This window comes from Dipodomys merriami, unplaced genomic scaffold (genome assembly GCF_024711535.1).
Source record: "Dipodomys merriami isolate MVZ:Mamm:240054 unplaced genomic scaffold, mDipMer1.0.p SCAF_512, whole genome shotgun sequence".
Classification (NCBI taxonomy): Eukaryota; Metazoa; Chordata; class Mammalia; order Rodentia; family Heteromyidae; genus Dipodomys; species Dipodomys merriami.
Window position 1 is genome coordinate 531,534 of NW_027206083.1, and position 19,870 is coordinate 551,403.

The 19,870-nt window shown below is 44.8% G+C and overlaps 1 protein-coding gene across 21 annotated transcripts in view; it reads right to left on the reverse strand.

The window, feature by feature from the left end:
* LOC138810943 (hepatoma-derived growth factor-related protein 2-like) overlaps window positions 1-19,870 on the reverse strand; it is a 289,960-nt gene that overhangs the window by 55,446 nt on the left and 214,644 nt on the right. For 19 of the 21 annotated variants that reach the window (XR_011367295.1, XR_011367293.1, XR_011367296.1 and 16 more), the window contains one exon: window positions 372-3,529. The gene's annotated coding sequence lies outside the window, so the exon portion shown is untranslated. Of the gene's footprint in view, window positions 1-371; window positions 3,530-8,376; window positions 8,449-19,870 lie in introns of those variants that run through there. The other 2 variants (XR_011367285.1, XR_011367297.1) reach the window with 2 other exon arrangements.

The following is a 19,870-nucleotide window of genomic DNA, read 5'->3' on the forward strand; positions in this document are numbered from 1 at the left end:
AGCTGAAGAGCTAAGGGATAGCACCCAGGTCCAGGGTTCAAATACCAAGACTGGAAAAAAAACACAAAAACAAACAACCACCACCACAACAAACAAAAACAGCTTCCAACTAGGGTGTGTGGAAAAGGCAAAGTTCTGCAGGCTGGCGAGGTGGCTGCATTTCCTTCCCCTGTGTGGGCCCCATCCATCAGCCTCCCTGAGGGATCTCAGCTACTTGTAGGGCACATTTTCTAAATGTGAACCTGTTTTTCTTATGAGAATCAAAGTGCTCCAACTAACTGCAAGATCATAAATACTCAAAAGTGACTGTTAATAGCAGTGGCAGTTTGCAAAATACCAAATGGCAGCAAGAAGTGGATATCATAACTTACCTTCTTTGCTTTCCCATGTTCACAGAGGTGTTATGCAGGGTGTTTTTTTTTTTCCTGGTGGTTCTCTTTTTTGTTTTGTTTTTTAAGTGATGAGATCTTCTTTCAAGTAGGTTCACAGGGGCTCCCTGGGACTTCAGGCAGTACCTTGAAAATTACTTAACAGATACTAAAAAGAAAACCAAAGAAGCCTACAATTCCAAGCCTAAAAGCTAATTTTAAAAATATGCCTAATATCCCAATGCTAGTGGCTCATACCTGTAATCCTAGCTACTCAGGAGGCTAAGATCATTAAATTATGGTTCATGGCCAATGCAGGCAGGAAAATCTATGAGACTCTTATCTCTAATTAACTAGAAAGAAATGTAGGAAGTAGAGGTAAAGCTTTCGTGGTATAGCACCAGCCCTGCATGAAAGAAGCTAAGTTTACCATTCTTTTACACATGAAAAAAATCAGGTCCCAAAAGGTCATTTGTCCAGGCCACTCAGCTACAGGACAAATTGGGAGATGTGAACAGAAGGTATCTAACTTTAGAACTCAGGGCTTGGCTCTCACCCTGCTACATTCCCAGTCAAAGCAGACCAGAGAAGGATGGAGGACCTCAGCAAAAACCATCCCTGTGGCCATGTATTGTGGTACTCAGGAAACAGAGGCAAGAAGAACACTAAGAGTATGAGGTAAACATGGGCTACATGGACAGATCCTGTCTTAGAAAAACAATCCTTGTGCACAGGAGCAGCCTAGGGACTATGTGAGTATCACATTATGGGAACCTGTCATTATTAGCTCAATGAACAAAAGGATAAACTTTTAGAAAATAGCCAAGATCCCTATATGAAATGGTGGACATAGAGGCCTAGTTTTGCCACCCACTGTCTTTTTGGCCTTTGTTCCTTTATCACTTAAATGGTGCAAATACCACCTTCTCATTGTTAAGACAATTTTGGTGAGCTCACATATGTGAAAAGTTCTTTGAAAAACACAAAGTGCTGTATAAATTGTGTTATTAATGAAAATCTCTAAAAATTGAGTCAAGTTGCTAAAATTCATTCTCTCAGATCCCTTTTCCAGAGGCAGAAAGTGAGGGGAAAAGAGATGAAAATAACTTGCCTAAAGTTCCAACATTGAGAAGGAATGTCACATACATGGCAGGAGGTCTGGAGTGTCATTTGTTCTTCCTGCCCTCCAGTCCATCCTGTTTACCAATGCACACACACATGCAAATACACACACACACACACACACTCCCCTCTTTAGCAAACAAAGGTGCTGGGCAAGTAATTGCTAGGCCTCAGAAGGAGGACACTAGCACTTCTAGTGTCACTGCTGTGACCTTTGACCAAGAGGAGAACTTTCAGCACTAGAACAGAGCTTCTCCCATACAGATAACATTGGGGAGAGCAGAGGGTCAGCAGCCCAGTACTACTGCCAACAGTAAGGAAATAACTCCAAGTTCCTCGTACTTGCAGAATCCTACACACTAGACCATTTTCCTCGGTCCTCATCTCCTCTATTTTCTGACATTCAGTAACATTGTAGAAGGATAAGTTACAGAATCCTACAATCAGGGTTCATAGGAACTCAGATCCTAAGGATTGCCTACTCTAACTCCTCCCATCTGGCATTCCAATTTCCTCCAGTTTCAACTTTGAATTCTTCCAAGGATGGGGAGCTCACTACTTCAGGACCAGCTGACACTCCCCCACACTTACCGAGATTCCATGATAGAGCAAGCACACAATGTAGCAGGGATGAGGCACATGAACCTTCCTCAGGACTAGCCACAGGGTAGAGGGGCCCAGTACAAAGTGACAACACAGCACCTTTTGTTCAAATATTAATACTTTCCAGATAGCAACAGGAGAAGGTTAAACTAAGAATAAGCCTTTTTCTGCGTCAGCCCTAGAAATTGAACTCAGGGCCTGGCACTGCCCTGGAACTTATTTTGCTCTAGGCTAGCACCACTTCTAGTGTTTTGTTGTTGTTGGTTGTGGGGCTTGAACTCTGGGCCTGGGCACTATCCCTCAGCTCTTCCGCTCAAGGCAAGCACTCTACCATTTAAGCTACTGTGCCACTTCTGGTTTTCCAGTGGCTTACTGGAGATAGGAGTCTCATGGCCTCTCCTGTCCAGGCTCACTTTGAACCTTGATCCTCAGATGCAGCCTCCTGAGTAGGTAGGATTACAAGTGTGAGCCACCAGCACTTGGCCACTTCCAGCTTTTCCTTGGCTAACTGGAAATAAATGTCTCATGGACTTTCCTGCCTGGGCTGGCTTCAAAACAATGATCTTCAGATCTCAGTCTCCTCAACAGCTAAGATTACAGGCATGAGAGACTAGCGCCCACCCTAATTACAAGCCTCTGTGCCTCTGCATTGCTTCTGATATTAAATTCAGTGGGCCTGAATTCATCTATTGGCTAATACTACTAGTCATTTACTTAGTTGAGGTAATGATATCAATTTCTGGGGCATAAATAAGTTAACTATTTAGGAATCTTAGAATTCAGAGTAAACACCATTTTTGTGCCTCAAATACTACAAGTTGCATTTTAAGATGTGCAATGAGGGGATGGGAAGGTGGCTCAGTGGTAGAGTGCTGGTTTTGCATGCATAAGGCCCTGGGTTTGATCCTCAGCACCACATAAGAGAAAAAGCCAAAAGGGGCACTGTGGCTCAAATGGCAGAGCACTAGCCTTGAGATGAAGATCTGAGGGATAAGGAGATGTGAGGGGAGGGATGGGAGGGGAAAAACAAAGGAGGAGGCAACAATACTTGATAAGAAATGTACTTATTACCTTGCTCATGTAATTCTAACCCCTCTGTACGGTATTTTCACAATAAAAAATTATTAAAAAAAAAAAAAAAAAAAAGCAGAGGGATAGTGCCCAGGCCCAGAATTCAGGTTCCATGACCAAAAAAAAAAAAAAAAAAGTGCACTGAAATGCATGCTAAAGTTACACACTTAGGTACAGAAAGAGTTTGAGGAGTAAGTAATCTGTACATCACCTCATTCAAAGCTGCAGACTGCTCTTCAGCTGCTGGCTCCTGACACCTCTGCAGACCATGAAGGCACCAGGCAAGAAGAATCACAGCCATCACTGAGGCTGGAGCCAGTTTTGTGGGATCCAGTGTTGAGTTGCTGGAAGGCAGGGAGAGGCTCCTTAAAAAATATGAAATTAAGGCACTGTCAGAATACATCAGTAGCCGGGCGCTGGTGGCTCACGCCTGTAATCCTAGCTACTCAGGAGGCTGAGATCTGAGGATCGCGGTTCAAAGCCAGCCCGGGCAGGAGAGACCGTGAGACTCCTATCTCCAATAAAACCACCAGAAAACCGGAAGTGGCGCTGTAGCTCAAGTGGTAGAGCGCTCGCCTTGAGCTGAAGAGCTAAGGGACAGCGCCCAGGCCCAGAGTTCAGGCCCCACGACCGACAAAAAAAAAAAAAGAATACATCAGTAAGTGATGACATGTCACCCCATCTGGACTGTCCCATTGCAAGATCCCCAGCACCACCGAAGAGGAGGATCCACCAATATATCAGATGGCCAACTGTTAAGAGATTCTCAGAGTGGAAGGAAGGGGGCTCAGGCCTATGGTGAATATGACACTGGCCACCACCCAAACTCAGTGTGTTAAAAGTTATGGATTAGATTGAATTGGTAAAGAAAGTAGAGCTAGATTGGTACTGGTGACTCACACCTGTCATCCAAGCTAGTCAGGAGGCTGAAGGCTGACAATCATGATTTAAAGGCAGTTTCTTCAGAAAAGTCCATGAGCCTCTTATCTCCAATGAAACAGAAAAAAAGCTGGAAGTGCAGGTGTGGCTCAAGTGGGAGAACATCAGCCTTGAGAAAAAAAGCTTGGTTGACAAAGTGATGCCTGGAGTTCTAGTCTCAACTCCTGAAGGGGAAAAAAAGGAAGGAAGGAAATGGGAAGGGGAGAGGGGGCAAGGGGATGAGGGAAGAGGAGGGAAAGAAGGAAGGAAGGAAGGAAGGGAGGAAGGGAGGAAGGGAGGAAGGGAGGAAGGGAGGAAGGGAGGAAGGGAGGAAGGGAAGAAGGGAGGAAGGGAGGAAGGGAGGAAGGGAAGAAGGGAGGGAGTGAGGGAAGAGGAATCCAGGACACAAGAACTATCCTGGGATATGGAAGGGGCTAGTGTGGATATGAGACATTGAAGAGTTAAAAGTGGCTTCGTTTAGAAGCAGTAACCCTTCTGCTGCTCATATTAACCTTGGGCCCACCTGAATTTCAGAAACCGTCTTGTTTGTGCTGAAACTGCTAAACCATAGATTACTTGAACAAAGCTACTTTGAAGTCAGGCCCCACTTTGTACTATAGCTGGCCTTGGGTCCCCACAAACTTCAGGAGATGACCAAGCTGGCCCAAGATAAACAGACCCTGTGAACAAACCCAGACCACCAATTATCCCAGCTACAGCTTATCAGAACCCAACTAGCCAGGAAACTCCCTGCTAAGCTTTAACTGCTCTGGAATGCCCTTTAAGACCCAGCCAGTTTGATAACTCCCTACAACCCCTTATTGCCTTGGAATGCCCTGCTGACACCTCTTGTTGCCTTAAATTTGTCAGTCTGTGATTTCTTTTTTTTCTTCTCCTTTTATCCCTTTGTAGTTTTTGCCTTTATAAACACTGTGAAATTTCAGCTCGGGGCTTCCTCCTAAGTTCTGCTGAGTCAGTGTGTGGGACAAAGCCGGAGCTGCAGCCCACCTGAATAAAGCCTTGCTTTTGAAGTGATCTTCTTGGTGGGGGTCCTGCAACAGGCGTACAACCACATGAGTTTGAGTTCCAGCCAAGCCTGGGTGGGAGAAGCTACTCTGCCTGCAACCTTTTTCTCACCAATGCCCCAAGCACTATTGCTTCTCCATATATTTGCTTATACTTGCTTTCTCTAGTTCTGAAGACAGAAATCAAACCCAACTCAGCTTAGCACCTGCTAGCTAGGAGCTTCAATTGTATTCTCCCCAATGTATCCTGGGGAGTATTTCCATCAGGTCTTGCCATTCTGGTCCACTGTAACAGCCCAGCCTTGATGCCTAGCCCTGAGGGCAGAGATGGGGGAACACCCTGACATCTTGATTGTCCTTTTCAGAAACATGGCAGGCACTTGACCAGTCACAGATTGATGAGTGACTGCTACACAATGCCAGAGGTGAAGAAGGGCTGGGGTACAAAGACTGACTGGAGTAGCATTCTGAAAAAGCCATAATCTCTGGGAAGTAGAAGTGTGGCTCCAGTAGGAGAGAACTAGTAATGTGCAAAAAGCTAAGTGGGAAGCCCTGAGTTCAAGCCCCAGTACCAGCACCAATCAATCAATGAGAAAAGAGCTACAATGTGCTCTCAGTGCCATTGGTGATGTGCAGGATAACCCAGCACCAGGGCTTTGGTGCCACACACTGTCTCTAAAAAGCCAGCAGAGATAGCAGACACCATGTCCTTTTTGCTGAGCTTCCTGTAACACAGACTCTTGCAGGAGCAGCCTAAATTCATTTCTTTTTCATTTCCTTGGAACACCACTGCTGCTAAACTAGGACAAATCCTAGAACAGGCCACCCACCTGCCCACCCACCTGTAAGGCAACATGGATTTAACCTGACACCAGGAGATCTCATCTGAGAGCATCCAATTATCAAAGCCAATTATCAAAGCCAAAAAAAGTTAAAAAAAAAAAAAAAAAAAAGCCCAGGACACAAAGGATAAATCTGGAGTGAAGATGTGCTCCTTCTTGCCAGGCCCAAAGAAACATAGGTCCCATGGTTTCCTTACTTACAATAACTAGTATATGTCAGGGACAAGCAGAAAAGGTCAAAAGCTATGTACATATGACCAAATAAGATGATGTCAAGCGAAATGAACCCCAAGATAGGGACACAAGTTTTGTCTTTTTCTTTCTTGCTATGGTTTCTAACATATTTATAATGTACCATGTGATATTTTTTTTGTTTCTTTGTATGTTCTTCCCCCAAGGTATACCCCCTGTTTTCACTGTATTTGATGTCAATGCCCTGTATCTTGTATATACAGTTTTCTAATTTGGGGAGGGAAAGGGAAAAAACAAAATATTTAAATAGGGATACAGGTTGATCCATTGTAACAATGAGATGTACAAGACACTATGTTGAAAAATGAACTTTACAATTTAGGCATGGGTAGGGGGTGTGGGGGTTATGGAGCGTATTTGTGGAGGTGGGAAGGAAGGGATGGTAGGGGAAAAGCAAAAGAGGAGGCAGCAATGCTTGATAAGAAATGTACGCATTACCTTACTCATGTAACTCAACCCCTCTGTACAGCATTTGTACAATAAAAAATGTATTAAAAAAAAGATGTGCTCCTTCTCATCAATAATGCTCTTAAGCATTTAGGTGTTTTCATATCTATTACTTCAACTATTCTTATAAAATTTTCCTGAAAATACTCCAAATTATAGAGCTCAGAGATAATTGTCCTCATTTTACAGATAAGGGCATTGAGGTTCAGAAAGGCTCAGAAAGTGGGCTGGTGCAGGGTTCAAGTAGTAGAGCAACTGAATAGTAAGCAGCAGGCTCTGACTTCAAATGCTAGTACAACCAAAAAAGAGACAGAGGAAGGAAGGCATGGAGGGAAGGGGAGGGAAGGAGGGAAGGGGTCAGGGCTGACATGAAAGGAGGGTAATGAATGATCCCACACTCTAACCACTCTACAATATTCTCTATTCTGCATTCTAAAGAAGTTTGAAAGAGGGGCTGGGAAGATGGCTCAGTGGTAGAGTGCTTGCCTTGCATGCCTGAGGCCCTGGGTTCGATTCCTCAGCACCACATAAGCAAAAAGAAAAAAGCCAGAAGTGGTGCTGTGGCTCAAGTGGTAGAGTGCTAGCCTTGAGCTGAAGAGCTGAGGGACAGCGCCCAGGCCCAGAGTTCAGGCCCCACAACCGGACCCAAAAAAAAAAAGAAGTTTGAAAGAATGGTTTGATAGTACCTACTACAGTTTCAACTGTCAAGGGCCTTTGTTTGCTAGGCTGGTACTCTACCAAAGACTGGTACACTACCTCTTGAACCATACTTCCAATACTGCCTTTTCCTGTTTTTTTCAAGACAGGAGTCTATTCACATCTTTTTTTAAAAAAAATTGATACTGGTACTTGGGCTTGGACTTAAGGCCTTGTGCTCTCACTTGTCATTTTTCCTCAACTCTGCTGTTCTTGAACCACACCTCCACTTCTGGCTTTTTAATAGTTAAACAGAGAGAAAAGTCTCACAGATTTTTCTGCCTGGGCTGGTTTCACACTGTGATCCTCAGATCTCAGCCTCCACATTAGCTAAGATTATAGGCATGAGCTACCAATGTCCACCTTTTATCTATTTTTCTAGAGCAGCTCCAGGGACTCCTTGAGATTTATCTGCCAAGTAAGAAAGTTTTATTCCTAGGAAAATTCTGTCCCCATGTTCTCAGAGCCTGTCACTACCTCCCCCACAGCCTATGGGAACCTTGTCCCAGACTCCCTATGTTAGCAAAATGAGCTCCCTCCCCATAGTTTAATACACTCCTTTTCCTCTCCACAGCTGAGCATGCTCCCTTCTTAGGCAACACTAGGCCCATTTAAAAACACAGTAAATAATCAGCCTCCACAAACTTAAGATGGCATTTCTCTGGAGCAGCTACAACCATATAAGGCAACAAGAGCCCCTTAGTGTGACCTTCAGGTCTGGGCAGATGCAGGGCCTCTTATCTATTATTTGGACAGCAGCCTAGTCTGCCATGATGAAGCCCCTGGCCCTCACCAGGGTCACTACCTCCTAGTCACTTGTATCACCTCTTAATCCTCCTAGGTTATACAGGTCACCTCAGAAAATACCAGATGATTCTTCTCACTGCTACCCTGTGAGAAGGGGTCTTGCCAGCCCCCCTCCCAGCAATAAACCTACCTTTGTTCTCTGTACCTACCTTTCTCGTGGTTCTCTGACAAAGTGCAAATACTGCTCTTTTTACCTAAAAATCATTTACCATCCCTCTAAATTACCTATACTCCCCAACTCCATGGTGCAGAGCATAGGTGAAGTGATTTCTGTTTTTAAATCTCACTGGATTGTGGGTTGATCACCTCCTATGGTTCTTCCAACTACAAAATAGGATGAATATATCTTTGTCTCCAGTTGGTTGATCTCAGCAGACTTAAACCTTTGGAAAGAAAAAGGGTTTCTCTTCACCTTATGTGCTTTTCAGAGACCACTTACTATCAGTCTGTTTAGTTCCTTAACAGTATTCTTAATTGTTGGGTGCCAGTGGTTCACACCTGGAATCCTAGCTACTCAGGAGGCTGAGATGTGAGGATGGCAGTTTGAAAACAACCTGAGACGTCTGTGAGACCTTACCTCCAATTAACCACCAAAAGTCAGAAATAGAGATGGGCCTCAAATGGTAGAGCATCAACCTTTAAGCAGAACTAAGCAAAAATACTCTGGCTCTGTGATCACACCCCAGTACTGGCACAAAACAACAACAACAAAAAGTCCGCAGCTGGGCGCTGGTGGCTCACGCCTGTAATCCTAGCTACTCAGGAGGCTGAGATCTGAGGATCGTGGTTCAAAGCCAGCCCGGGCAGGAGAGACCGTGAGACTCCTATCTCCAATAAAACCACCAGAAAACCGGAAGTGGTGCTGTAGCTAAAGTGGTAGAGCGCTTGCTTTGAGCTGAAGAGCTGAGGGACAGCGCCCAGGCCCAGAGTTCAAGCCCCACGACCGACAAAAAAAAACAAAAAACAAAAAGTCCACAGTTCCAATAACCACTGTCATATTTATTAATTTGCTTGTTTACCACCTAGGTGTCTCTTCCACAAGAATGTAAGGCACATATCTTGCTGGTTACATAGTTGGTACAACAATAAATGTACTGAATGAATGAATGAATGAATGAATGAATGAATGAATGACTCGATCCATCAAACAACCAATGAATCAATCTTATTTGCATTTGACCACTGTCTAAAGCCCACAATATCTCAATTGCAATAACCAAATTAGGTACAATAGTCAAATAACCTCATGAAGTAGGATAGATAATAGCTTTCTATTTTTCTTCAGCATAAAAATAAAATTAGTGCACAGAAATGGAGGGACAAAGGATGAACAAAAAGCAATGGTAAGCCTGACACCAGTGGTTCACACCTGTAAGCCTAGCTATTCAGAAGGCTGAGATCTGAGGATCACGTTTCAAAGCCAGCCCGGCCAGAAAAGTCCATGAGACTCTGATCTCCAATAAACCATTAGAAAACTGGAAGTGGTGCTGTGGCTCTAGCTGCAGAATGCTTGCCTTTATCTGAAGAGCACAGGGATAGCGCCCAGGTCCAGAGTTCAAGCCTCACACCGACAAAAAATAAATAAATAAATAAAACAGAGGAGAAAGCTGCAAATACATGAAGGCAGGAGCCAGCTCCTCCCTAGAGCCTCCCTCTGCTACCATCCATTCTGCTTTCCACTTTTTCAGACCTCTCTAAGAAGTCTGTCTCCCTTCTCATGATCAGTCATGGAGCAGAGCATAACTTTTCTGGCAGATGTAAACTTCTAGAGTGTACATCAGGGGCTGCACCTTGGATCCCTTGTGCCATTCATGATGTCAAGCACACAACAGGCTCTCAAATGGCCTCCAATTCTGTCACACTCCTCCCCTGAAGAGCTGGAGTCTGGTTCTCTTCCTGTACAGAGGCAGCATTTCAGATATTATTTCTAACTTAATGAATAGAGCTTCTGCCCCGGCCCGCGGGGTCGGTCAACAAGGGCTCGAAGAGGAACTGACCTGAATGAGAGACAAACCAGACACGAGGAAGGAGACCAAGACAGGGTTCTGATCAAGGTCTCAAACTTTATTTTTTACACAGCAGTATACATAGCACGCTGAGCAGGGTAATTAGCATCAGCAGGTCAATAGGGTTGCTAGGCACCAAAACTGCAAAGTATATCTTGCAAAAGGTCATAGGTGGGGAATCTTCAGAAGGTGCCAATCAATGTTGTCATAGGTAAGTTTTAAGGCTTAGTGGCTCTTCTTTTTTTGGGTCCAGTCGTGGGGCCTGAACTCTGGGCCTGGGCGCTGTCCCTTAGCTCTTCATCTCAAGGCTAGTGCTCTACCACTTGAGCCACAGCGCCACTTCTGGCTTTTTTCTTTTTGCTTATGTGGTGCTGAGGAATCAAACCCAGGGCCTCAGGCATGCAAGGCAAGCGCTCTACCACTGAGCCACCTTCCCAGCCCAAGGCTTAGTGGCTCTTATGTAAAGTGGTGGAGGTTCTTATGCAAAGTGGTCGTGCCAAGCAATGTTTTCAAACAGGGTATCAATAGGCTCCAAGGCTTAACAGCTCTTATCAAAGGTAGTAGCTGTGTTTTCTAGCAAACAGCACTTGGTTCCCAGCAAGCTTCAAGTATCATGGACATGTTCAGAGACTACATTTAGGTCAAAGAGGGAATAGAGCTGTCAGCTTGATCTTTTCCTCCTTCCTGAATCATTTGGTCTAGGGAAATCAAGCTACAACACAACACTGTGAGCAGACCACCCAGCTCCAGTTGAGACCCCAGAAGGGTGAAGAGCTAGATATCATGACTACAATCTCACACGAACCAGACCACTTCATACAGCAAAGTGCAAATCCCTGACCCACAGAAACTATGAGGTGTTTGTTCTATAAGTCACCAGATTCTAGAATTTGTTAGGAAAAGTGAGGAGAGGAGCAGAAGGGAGGGAAGGGAGGGAAGGGGAGAGAAGGGAAGAGGGAGGGAAGTGGGGGAGGCCTCTAGCAAAGGCTAAATCACACAGCCCAGACATACTCTGCTCCAGCCAACTCTGCTGGAAACTAGTTTCACCTCTTGCTCTTTCTTTTCCAGCCCCAAAGCCCCTGGCAACCACACAGCCCTCCTGGAACTATGCTCTTCCTGCCCTTTTACATTTGCTTTTTCCTGGGGGAGTGAGGAACGGGGAGGGTCCTTTTGCTCTTCCTAACATCCCTTTTCCATTTTATTTGTTCTATTCAATGCATTTTAAATTTTTTATTTTTCACAGCCTTTATATATATTGGCTGTGACCATTCCCCACATTCATTTGATCATTCCCTCCCCCCACCCCGCCTCATCTATCTACATTTAATGTTTTGAACCATATGGACCAATTCGAAGTTTGTACGTGGGCTGGGAATATGGCTTAGTGGTTGAGTGCTTGCCTAGCACACATGAAGCCCTGGGTTCAATTCCCCTGTACCACATAAACAGAAAAATAAGAAGTTTGTGTATATATGTGTGTGTGTGAGTGTATATGAAAGAGACAGAGACACTGACAGAGAGAGAGACAGAGGGGGAGAACAAGCATTCCATGTAGTAAGAGGCAGGTGGTTTTCATGCAGTCAATGTGGCTGGGAACAGAGGTGGGGAAGACAGGAGAGGAGGGGACCAGGAGTAGTTTCCTACAGGAGAGCCAGGGGCATTATTCACATTTCCAGAGATCACTATGACTGATGAGTAGAGAAAGTCATAAAAATACCACAGGTCAAGCACATCTTTGCCTCAATTTCAAAATCTAAAACATTAATAACTTCTTAACTCATTTAGCAACAAAATCTGATCTAAAAAGACACGTGTATTAATAGTCTTTATTTATCCAATTCATGTGTTGTCTGAATACATTTTGGCCATGGGGGGAGGGAGGTGCCTGATCACAGGGAACCAATTGCACTGTGCCAACATTCCTAATTTTAAGAACACTTGTGTGGATGTTGCAGACTGACTGCTTGGGTCCCTTCTGCCAAATTCACCAATGTGCCAGAATTTGGGGTGATTATTTCATGAGGAGGGAGCCCCAAGAGTGGGATTAGTGTCTTCATGAGAAGAAACAGGAGCTCTCCCCTGAACACTGTCTTCACCCCTAATTGTTAATTGCAAAAAAAGCAATTAGCTATAAACTAGCACCTTGACCATGACCTTGACTCTGGCAGCCTTGAGCTCAGACTTTCAGTTTCCCCAACATGAGAAATACAAGATTCTGTAAATCCTCTGTTCAAGTTCTGTTCTCTCAGCTCACACTGACAAAGACCACCAATTATCAATATTTTAATTCTCTGCTGCAACACAACCATCATTGCCCACTATGCAGAATGCGATACAGCCATTCCAGATGTTGACCTTCCAACTACCACAGTGGTGTGAGACCCTTCAGGGGGAGGATGGTGGCCAGGCATGGCCTCTCCAGGTCCAGCTCCTGGCAGAACAACTGCTCTATTTAGCTGTGCACAGGATGGAGATCAACATCATCCAACACCAACATCTCACACCACCAATTTCCTTCCCTATGCCTTAGCAGAGCTTTCAGTAAGTTCTCCGCCACTAGGTAAATAGCATGGCTTTCCCCTCTCCAAGTCCCACTCGGACTCTTTCTTGAGAACTCTGCCACGGCCCTGAGCAGAAGGTGTTTGGAACCATTTCCTCAGCCATGTGATGGCAACTCAGATAGTGGCTGCTCCTACAGCTGATATTCCTATGTCCTTTACAGTTTTTTTTTTAATTTTGGTGCCAGTCCTGGGGGTTTGAACTGAGGACCTGGGTGCTGTCCCTGAGCTTCTTTGGCTCAAGGCTAACACTCTACCACTTCAGCCATAGCTCTATTTCTGCTGCCCAGACTGTCTTCCAATTGCCATCCTCAAATCTCAGCCTCCTGAGCAGCTAGGATACAGGCTTGAACAACTGGCTCATTAGCAAATCTCTCATTAGTCTATTCTCTTGTTTTATAGTTAAAAAATCCTCTGTATTAACCTGGTTGAAGCCTGACTCTGAATTCTAAAGTGTGTCCACTACAGAGGGTCTAGGTTAAGAGAACCCACACTGGGCATAACAATGGCATCACTATCACAGTTATTAAGCACCAGGTACTATTCAAAGTGGTGTGTGTGTGTGTGTGTGTGTGTGTGTGTGTGTGTGTGTGTGTGTGTGTGTAAACTCATTTAATCCTAAAACCTATCCCCTGAAGCACTAAGTAGTATAATTATGTCCATTTTATTGGGGAGGGTCAGTGCTAATCAGCCGGGACAGGAAAATCTGTGAGATTCTTTTTTTTTTTTATTTGTCTGTCACGGGGCTTGAACTCTGGGCTTGGGCATTGTCCTTGTGCTCTTCAGCTCAAGGCGAGTGCTCTACCACTTGAGCCAAGGTGCCACTTCCAGTTTTCTAGTGGTTTATTGGAGATAAGAGTCTCATGAAAGGTGAGCGCCCCCGTGGCTCACGCCTGTAATCCTAGCTACTCAGGAGGCTGAGATCTGAGGATCCCAGTTCAAAGCCAAGAAAGTCCGTGAAACTCTTATCTCCAATAAACACTCAGAAAACCAGAAGTGGCACTGTAGCTCAAGTGGTAGAGAGCTCGCCTTGAGCTGAAGAGCTGAGGGACAGCACTCAGGCCCAGAGTTCATGTCCTATAATCGACAAAAAAAAAAAAAAAAAAGAGTCTCAAGAACTTTTCTGCGCGGATTGACTTGGAACCATGATTTTCAGATCTCAGATTCCTGAATAGCTAGGATTACAGACTTGAGCCATCAGCCCCCAGTGTCTGTGAGATTCTTATCTCTAATTAACTACCAAAAGAGCCAGAAGTGGAGCTATGACTCAAGTGGTAGAGCACTAGCCTTGAGCAAAAGAGGTTAGGGACAACACCCAAGCACAAAGCTCAAGTCCCAGGAGAACGTCTCCACTCTCCCTCCCCCCAAAAAATTAAAGAAATGACAAAAGAAAGAGATTAAGAAATGTATTCAGGCTGGGCAGTGATGGCTCACACCTGTTATCTTAGCTATTCAGAAGGCTGAGATCTGAGGATCATGCTTTAAAGCCAGCTTGGGCAGGAAAGACCATGCTAGATTATTAGACTTTCCCAGAAAACCTCACAGACATCCAGGTACAGAGAATAAAGAAAAGTTTATTGCCAGGAAAGGACCCGGCAAGAAACCTTCTCACAGGGGAGAAGTGAGAAGCAGCACCAGCTATGTCTAAGGTGACCTATATAACCTAGGAGGTTTAGGAGGGGCTAGAAAGGACGAGGAGGCAGAGACCCTGGTGTGGAAGTGTGGGCCAGGGGCTTCATAATGGAAGATGAGGATTTATGGCTACTGTCCAAATAGTAGATAAGGGGTCTCTCAACTGCCCAGACCTGAAGATCACTCTAAGAGGCTCTTGTTGCTTACATGGCTTATATGGTGGTAGCTATTCCAGAGAAGAGCCATCCCAAGGTAGAGCGTGTTGGAGGCTGATTATTTACTGCCTTTACCAAGTGGGCCTGGTGTTGCCTAGGAAGGGAACATACTAAGCTGTGGAGAAGGGAAGGAGTGTACTAAGCTATGGGAAGGGAGTTCATTTTGCTAACTGTCCATGAGACTCTTCTCTCCAATTACCCATCAAATTACCCATCCAATTACCCAGACACAAAACTGTGGCTCAAGTGATAAAGCTCTAGCCTGGACCAGAAAGGCTTAGGGAGAGCGCCTATGTTCTGAGTTCAAGTCCAGGACCAGCACCAAATAAATAAATCAATAAATAATGTATCTAAACACATATAACTAAGACAGTGATGTCTGGATCAAACCCAGACAAAACAGAGGTCTTGAAAGGTTGGTATTAAGGCAGAATGAGAATGAGGCAAGGAGACAAGGGGTAGTAAGGAAGGCAGTCTGAAAGGTACCACATGGCCTTTTCTGGGCTCTCAAGGTCATGTCTGAAATTCACTGTCTGGCAGCAGTACAACAGGTCTGAAGGTCAGAGACTGGGTCCCTCCCTCTAGGAATATTGGAGTACCAGTCTGGGGTACATTCAGTATTCGGTAAGAAACTGATGGATGACTCACATGTAAATGAAGCAGAACCATAGACTCAGCCAGCAGCCCTCAATCAGGCTGAGACTGCACAGCAAGGCCTGGAACTGGAGTGTACACATCCTTCCCAGGATCATCCTGGGCTTCTCCCTGACTCACCTGGCCCAGCTATAAATGCTTGACAGAGGTAAACAAAACAATTAGTTGGCTGCATGACTTAGCTACTAAACACAGTATTCCATGAACTGCAAGGTAGACTAGGCAGACCCAGCTCTGCCTATGGCCCAGCTTCTCCCAAACCTGGGGACTTTGACTACTCCTTGCAGTTTTCCCAGTCCGGACTGCTGTCTGTGCTGCACCTCTGCCTAGAATCACATGGCTTCCCACCCCTTCCCTAGCCTTTAGGGCCTGGCTGAATCATCACACTCAACTTGAAAAGAATAGTCAGGGCTTCCCTTTTCAGGAGGCCAGGCTCTCCCATGAACTTGCACACACCTGTACTCACAGAAGCCAGAGAGACACACTGCATTCTGGGATTAGGACTTCAGGCTCTGCAGGCCAGTCAGCATTTCAGCAGCCAGCTGTGTGGCCCTGAGTGAAGCATATCTCTTGCCCTATGCTTAGTACCCTCATCCATAAAATGGAGCAATTATGGTCCACATATTATTAGGCTGATGTGATCATAAGCAGGGTACCAGATACTGCAATCCTAGTTAATGAAGAGGCTTGATAAAGAGAGTCACACTTCCAAATCAATCCGGGCAGAAAAGTCTGCAAGATTTCATCTACATGGAAGGCAGTGTGTGCTTGTGATGTCAGGAAGAGCGGCAGTCTAGAATAAATGAATCACATTCAGGTATTCACTCAGGCAGGAAGTGAAATCCTATCATAAAAAAACAATCAGTAAAAAACAGGGCTGCAGACATGGTTCATTTGGCAGAGCACCAGCCTAGCAGAGTCCAAACCTCAGAACCCCCAGCCCCCTAGAGAAAAAGAACAATAATATAGAGAGTACTTAGTACTGCACCAGCAATAACTATTATATATGATGAATATCCTGAGCTCAGATGTTGCAGATTATTTGGCATCTGGATACCTGCAGGTGGGCACAGTAGATGAATGAAAGGATCCATTCTCTTTTAGCATCAGCTGCTGCTCTCCCTGGCTCCATGCTTCCTTCATGTTCCTTCACTTACCTTCTTGAGACATCTGTGCTTCCCTCATCCTAGGCTTACAACTACCCACAGCCACAAGAATCCTGCAAGTGGATTTTACATCTAATATCAGCTTTGGGTTTCAGTTGAAACACTAAATACAACAAGGAAAAGGTGCTTTTCAATTTTAATTTTATTTCTTCTTGTCATTATGGCTTTTTTGTTTTCTGGGTTGGCTAATGGGTCATTGGGAATTCAGTCACTGAAGTTGTTACTTGTTTTGGCTAGAAATGTTATTTATGTAATAAATACCAATATGGGGGATGATTAAAACACACACATTGACACACACACAAAAACAAAAACAAAACAAAACAAAAAACCTTCCCTCACTGCCTCCTGCCTCCCTGCCTCCTGAAGTCCAGCTTCTATAGCCCAGTCATCAAAGCACTGCAATTACTCTCTAGCAGATATTAACAGAACTTTCAGTGACTCGGCCTCACCCGTTATAGCTGGAATAGGCCCCCTCTTACCACGTGAGAGGCCCAGTCATACTGCATACACATGACTACAGTCTTGATCTTCTTAAGGACCACCTTAAAATTTACTCACTACTTTAGCCAGGCACAAGTGGCTCATGCCTGTAATCCTAGCTACTTAGTAGGCTGAGATCTGAGGGTCTTGATTCAAAGCCAGCCTTGGCAGGAAAGTCTATGAGACTCTTTTCTCAAATGAACCACCACATAACCAGAAATGAAGCTGTGGCACAGCACCAGCCTTGAGCAAAAAAGTTAAGGGACAGCACTCAGAGCCTACATTCAAACCTCAGTATTTGCATCAAAAACAACAAAAACAAACAAACAAAAAAACATCTTATCACTTGCAGAAGCCTTTTCAGATCTCCACAGCATAATCTCTTCATGGTAAAACATTCCACTGGTCTCCTCTTCCAGAGGGAATTATTCTATGTCCTGCCTTGCATGCTACAGCTTTGTCAACTCATTTGTGTTCCCTGTTACACTGAGAGTGTTTGGGTTTGTTTCTTTCTTTCTTTTTGCCAGTCCTGGGGCTTGAACTTGGCCTAGGTGCTGTCCCTGAGCTTCTTTTGCTTAAGGCTAGCACTCTACCACATGAGTCTCAGCAACACTTCTGGCTCTTTGTCTTTATGTGTACTGAGGAACCCAGGGCTTCATGCATGCTAGGCAAGCACTCTACCACTAAGCCACATTCCCAGCCCTGGGAGTGGTTTTTTATAACTACCACACAGAACTCCCCCAAATTTAGTTTGGATCCAGAACAAAACTGTTGGTATCAATGTAGATGGAACTCAGATCAAACTGAGAGACATTGTAGTGGAGTGACAAAACGCAAGGACCACATATTCAGACAATGATGTTGATGGAAATCTCTTAATCAGGAGAGTGGTTTTAGTTAAAGAACACTTATGGGCAGTGGGATTTGTTAATCCTCCATGGAAGGAAGGATCATTTGTAAGAATTAAAAAAGGAACAGAAGGAGCTAGAAGAGATCAAGACAGTTATCCCTACCTCTGGGATCGCTTGGTGTGCTTTGGCCAAAAGTAGCATAACCCGGGGCTGGGAAGGTGGCTCAGAGGCAGAGCGCTTGCCTTGCATGCATGAGGCCCTGGGTTCAATTCCTCAGCACCACATAAGCAAAAAAAAGAAAAAAGCAGGAAGTGACACTATGGCTCAAGTGGTAGAGCGCTAGCCTTGAGCTGAAGAGCTGAGGGACAGTACCCAGGTCCAGAGTTCAGGCCCCATGACCGGACCCCCCCAAAAAAAGAAGCATAACCCCAATCTCTGACTTCGTCTTTGTAGGGGTAGTCTTTCCAACAAAGTAGCGTAGGATTAAGGCCCCACTCTATTCCAGCAGGAACACCCTTTAACCATGTTAATTACAATCACCCTGTTTCCAACTAAAGTCATATTCTGAGGATTGAGTCTTAGAATTTTAACAGGTTGTTACTGTGTGTGTGTGTGTGTGTGTGTGTGTGTGTGTGTGTGTGTGTGTGTGTCTCGTGCTGCTACTGCAGCTTTAATTCAGGGCCTGGGAGCTGTCCCTTAGCGTTTTCACTCAGACTTTTTGGTGTTAACTGGACACTAACTGGACATTGCTACCTGACCAGGCTTTGAACTGTGATCCTCAGATCTCAGCCTCCTGAGTAACTATGATTGCATGTGTGGGCCACTGGTATAACAGATCTTATTTGAGGAAACAATTCCATCTGTGAATCCGTTTACCCCTTCATGGGGCCTAAGGAAAGACTGAGTCACTGGGATGCAGCCTTTCTCCCTAAGAGACCTACCTCTGGTCCCAAAGGACCCTCACCCTAGCTGCAGCAAACACCTTCCCCCCAACACAGTAAACAGAGGCCCACATTTCCAAGAACAAAATCTTACCCCAAAGAGACTCTTTTGTGCTTAAAAAGACCATCTCAATTATGAAATTGTAACTCTCTATACATCATCTTTATTATGGTGGTAAAAAATGGTTTTATAAGACCATCTGAAGGGAGAGAACTAGACAGATCCTCACTCAGAGACACCACCCACAAAGCCACGTAGGCGAAGGGGATGGACAGATTGATGCTAATGGACAGTTTAAGAGGAAGTCAAAAAAAAAAAAAAGAGGAAGTCAATCAGTTCAGGCCAGGAACCAGCTGCTCTTCCAGGAAGCTCATCCTTCTGAGGTATCTGATCTTACCTGAGGAAATGAAAGCACAAGAATGCAGCCTCCTGAGTGAGAATGTGTACAGTGTCTCCTAGCACCAAGAGCAGAAAGACTTCCAAATGACATACAAGGGAACAGCAGCAGATAAAGAGTCCTGGATGCCCGGCATCCATTGCTCAAGCCTATAACCCTAGCTATTCAAGATGCTGAGATCCGAGGATAGAGATTCAAAACCAGATAGGGAAGACAAGTCCATTAGACTTTTACCTCCAATTAATCACCAAAAAGCCAAAAGTAGAGTATGGCTCAAATGGTAGATTCACAGTTTTAAGCAAGAAATGCTAAAGGCAACCAGGAGCCAGTGGCTCATGCCTGTAATCCTAGCTACTCAGGAGGTTGAGATTTGAGGATCATAATTCAAAGCCAGCCTGGGAAGGAAAGTTTGTAAGACTCTCATCTTCAATTAACCACCAGAAAACCAGAAGTAGCAGTGTGGTTTAAGTGGTAGAGTACTTGCCTTGAGCTGAAGAGCTGAGGGACAGTGCCCAGGCCCAGAGTTCAAGCCCCACGACTTACAAAAAAAGAAAGAAATGCTAAGGACAGTGCCTAGGCCCTGTGTTCAAGCCCCAATACCAATAAACACACACACACACACACACACACACACACACGGAATCTCAGCAGGAACACAACAGTCAGTCAAGATACTGATGCTACTATGTGCTTGTCTTTGGAAGAATCAGTTCATAAGACAGATGAGGTCCTGAATCTTATGGTGCTCACGATCTAATGAAGCAGAAAAACAAACAAGTAAACCAACAAGCAAGCAGATTCTAGTCAGTGGATCA